This window comes from Eulemur rufifrons, chromosome 14, assembly GCF_041146395.1.
Source record: "Eulemur rufifrons isolate Redbay chromosome 14, OSU_ERuf_1, whole genome shotgun sequence".
NCBI classification, from domain to species: Eukaryota; Metazoa; Chordata; class Mammalia; order Primates; family Lemuridae; genus Eulemur; species Eulemur rufifrons.
The window spans coordinates 11903715-11907771 of NC_090996.1; positions in this window are offsets into that span (position 1 = coordinate 11903715).

Genomic DNA, 4057 nt, shown 5'->3' on the forward strand with positions numbered 1-4057 from the left:
TCCTCCCACCAGTGATGTCTTTGCCTTCCAGAAGCTGGTGCCAGCCTCGGTGGCTGACAACAAGAAGTTCCAGTAAACGGAGGACTGGTCTATCCTTCCGGTCACTGGCTGGCACGTTCTCTGTTCCCTGGTCCTTGACTCATCTCCGTGGAGGAAGTGGCTTGGGGCTTTCTTTCCTGATCAGACACTCCATCCCTAAAACAGAATACAATTTCCATCACCACCATCCTCTCTTCCAGCTGGCAGAGGGAGGTGTTTTAATCACTCCGTACTCTGCCCAGGGAACGGCCAGGTCACCAGCTCATGAGTCCAGAAGCACCTGGATTTTTCTATTCAATTCCTTTTCCTTTTTCTTTTCTTTTCTTTCTTTTTTTTTTTTTTTATTTTTAACCACTCTTGCTTCTATTTCTCTAAGACTAGGCTATTGCTGCTTTTTCCTCTATCTTGCTATCTGGTTGCAAAACAGAAAAATACATGCATTCCTTTGTACCAGGGTCACATAGATTCATTCATACTGCATGTAGATGTACACAGTGTAGCTTCTTTATTTCTCTACACATAACGTCTATAAATATTCTGCTCTTCCTCCTGGGTCCCCACCCCATTTGTGGCTGGAAGAAGGGGAGGAGAGAGAAGAAAACAAAATTTAGTTCAATCTAGTGAACACAGCCTCTTTCCATGATCAAAATTGTCTTTTTGTGTGAACATGCAGTCTCTCTGGGGTGCCTCTGCTCCCACCTCCCAGACAGTACCCCCAGTGCCTTCAAGGTGGTGTCCCGGCCTAAGTTAACAGCGGGTATGATTTCGTGGCACTGGGGGAAGGGCTCTGGCCTCCCTTTCACCCTTGATGAACACACAGCTGGTGTCTCCTGAGCAGAACGAGCTACATAATTTGCTAGACTCAGAGCAAAAGGAAAATGTGGGTCTTTGGTTCAAAAATGACAAAGAATTTCAAGAGGGTCTCAGCAGAGCATTAAACCAAGCGCGGGCCCTGTGGATGGCACAGGTCATGTGCCCACAAAGCCCCACCCTGCTCTGAGCATTTGTGTGCAGACCTGCCTCTTGTTAATGTCTATCATCGCCAGGTGGCAGCCATCCGTGTCTGTTCTGGGGCTTGGTAAAAGCCACAGTTGACGCTAACCTTTCTTGCCTCTGGCAGGGGTGCTGTGCCCCACCCCTCATCGAGGGGCAGGAGGTCGGTCCCACAGCCCTTGGATATGGAGCCCTTGTGTCCCAGAGCAGACGCCCCACCCCTCACCCAACCCCCTTCAAGCCAGATGCTCAGCCAAGCTCCGTGTCCCTCTCCTGGAAATGTGGGTTGTTCCAATCCCTCCCACATCACATGGAAACAAGGACACTTGGAGGAGCCCAACTCAGGGCTTCCCTCTTCCTCGCAGGCTGGGGCAGGACAGCCAGGGAAGCCACCCTCCCGGCTCCCTAGCAGAGTCCTAAAAGGAAAGTGACACGAAAGTCCTGCATTATGCACCCCCCACCATGTGCACCTCCAGCCCCGGGAGAGACGTTTATGGCACAGACTCAGCACCCTCATCCCAGGCCCCTCTTCCTGCACAAGCCACCGGGCTCCGAGGGGCAGATCCCCCCACCCCCATTCAGCCCGCCAGGCTTGATTTCCTAGAGGGACAACTGAGGTCATTTCAAGAATCTTGACTAAACCTGGCTGCCTAGTTTGTATTCTTGCTGCAGACCTGAAAATCCTCTTTCGTGTGTCAAAAGCTTATATGGATGCTCTTCTCCTCTTTAAGGGACTGCTGTAGCGACCTCAATCCCCTACCCTGCCTCCCAGGGGACTAAAATGGCTTTGTGTTGACATCCCATCGACGTACCCATCTCACAACGCCAAGTGCAGCAGACACATAGTAGGGAGCCCGGACCTGCCCATGTAGGGCCCTGAGCTGGAGGTGGGAGGGGGGAGACTCCAAGATTTCCCTTTTCAGGTTAGATCTGAAAGCGGAATGGGTGTTAATTTAGCAAAGCTGGGTAGAGGCGGGGAGCAGGTGCAAAAGAACTGGGAAGGGTCGGGGGACAGGGAGTGGAGGGGCCCGGGAGGGTGCCTACCCTGTCTTAAAGGGTGGCTCCCAGCTCCAGCTCACTTTCTGCCTGTGGGGAATGTGGGCCCACTCATGTTTTTACAGATTTTTATGTTTTTAATATTGACAATTTATTCAAGTGTTTTAAAAATAATAAAACTGTGTGGGTACATCCTGTAGGAACCAAACAAAGCATGTTTTCTGGCTGCACCCAACCATGAAAAGAACAGCAGGCAGGCCAGTGGGGCTGGGCCCTGGGGACAGGGGGCTTGCGGGGTGGCTCGAGGCTGGCAGGAGCAGATCTTGCAGGATTATACTTGTATTCTGAGAGACATGTATTCCCACGACTAGAAAACCGTGTCATGATCTTACACAAGGCAAATACACAAGCAGATTGTGTCTTGAAGAGACCCCTCTGGTTGGCTCATGGAATATGGGCTGAAGGTGAGAAAGTAGATGTGTGGAAAGACCAGCTGGGAGGCGAGAGTTGATGGAGCACGTGACCATGTGGCAGCCAGGAAACAGAGATATTTAGGAGTTAACAGAGGTGGGACTTAGAGCCAGACAGCCATTAAACAACCCAAAACCACACATTAAAAGCAGCTCCGGGAACTGACAAGGATGTGGACCAAGGGGAACTGTCATTGGAGGCTAGTGGAAATGTACAAGGGCATGCCCACCTTGAAAACAGTCTGATAGTTTTTAAAAAGTAAAACCTGGCTGGGCACGGTGGCTCATGCCTGTCATCCTAGCACTCTGGGAGGCCTAGATGGGAGGATCACTTGAGGTCAGGAGTTCGAGACCAACCGGAGCAAGGGCAAGACCCTGTCTCTACCAAAAACAGAAAAAAAATTAGCCGGGCCAGATGTCGTGCACCTGTAGTCCCAGCTACTCAGGAGATTGAGGCAGGAGGATCGCTTGAGCCCAGGAGTTTAAGGCTGTGTAAGTGAGGCTGATGCCAATGCACTCTACTCAGGGTGAGAGAGTGAGACTCTGTCTCAAAAAAAAAAAAAAAAAAAAAAAAAAAAGTAAAGCATCCATCTACCATAGCCCCAGTCGTCTCATTCCTAGGTGTTTACCCAAAAGAAATGAAAGCATATGTCCACACAGACTCAAACACATGTCCAGAGTGGCTTCATTTGTAATAGCCAAAAACTAGAGACAATTGAAACATCCATCAATGGGTGAATGGATAAAGAAATTGCGGTATACCCGTACAGTGGAATACTGGTCAACGATAAAAAGGAACATTCTGTTAATACACAATAATGTGGCTGAGTCTCAAAATCTCTATGCTAGGTAAAAAAGGCCAAGCAAAAAAAGAATACATACTGCATGACTTCATTAGTATAAAATCCCAGAACACACAAACTAATCAAAAAGTAAATCAATGGTTGTCAGGGGATGGGAGGTGGAGAGAAGCATGAATTATTAATACAAAGTGGCACAAAAGAACTTTGAGGGTGATGGAAAGTTTTATCTTGAGTGTAATTTGAGTGTAGTGATGATTTTATGGACATACAGTCATGCACCACGTACTGTTTCAGTTAACAACAAACCACATATGTGACAGTGGTCCTCTAAGATTATACTGGAGCGGAAAAATTCCTATCACCTAGTGACCTGGCTGTCGTGATGTCACAGTGATCCTAACATTGTAGCACAGCGTGCTTGTGGTGATGCTGGTGTAAACAAACCTACCATGATGCCAGTCATATAAAAGTGTAGCACATACAATTATGTATAGTACATAACCCTTGATGATGACAACATCACTGAATCCTAACCACTAGACCACCAGGAGACTTCATAATACTTGATACTGATAATAATGAACTATGTTACTGGTTATGTATTTACCATATTATACTTTTTATCATTAGCGTGTACTCCTACTTATTAAAAAAAAAGATTGGCTGTAAAACAGCCTCCACAGGTCCTTCAGAAGGTATTCCAGAAGAAGGCATTGTTGTCATAGAAGATGACAGCTCCATGAGTGTCATTGTCCC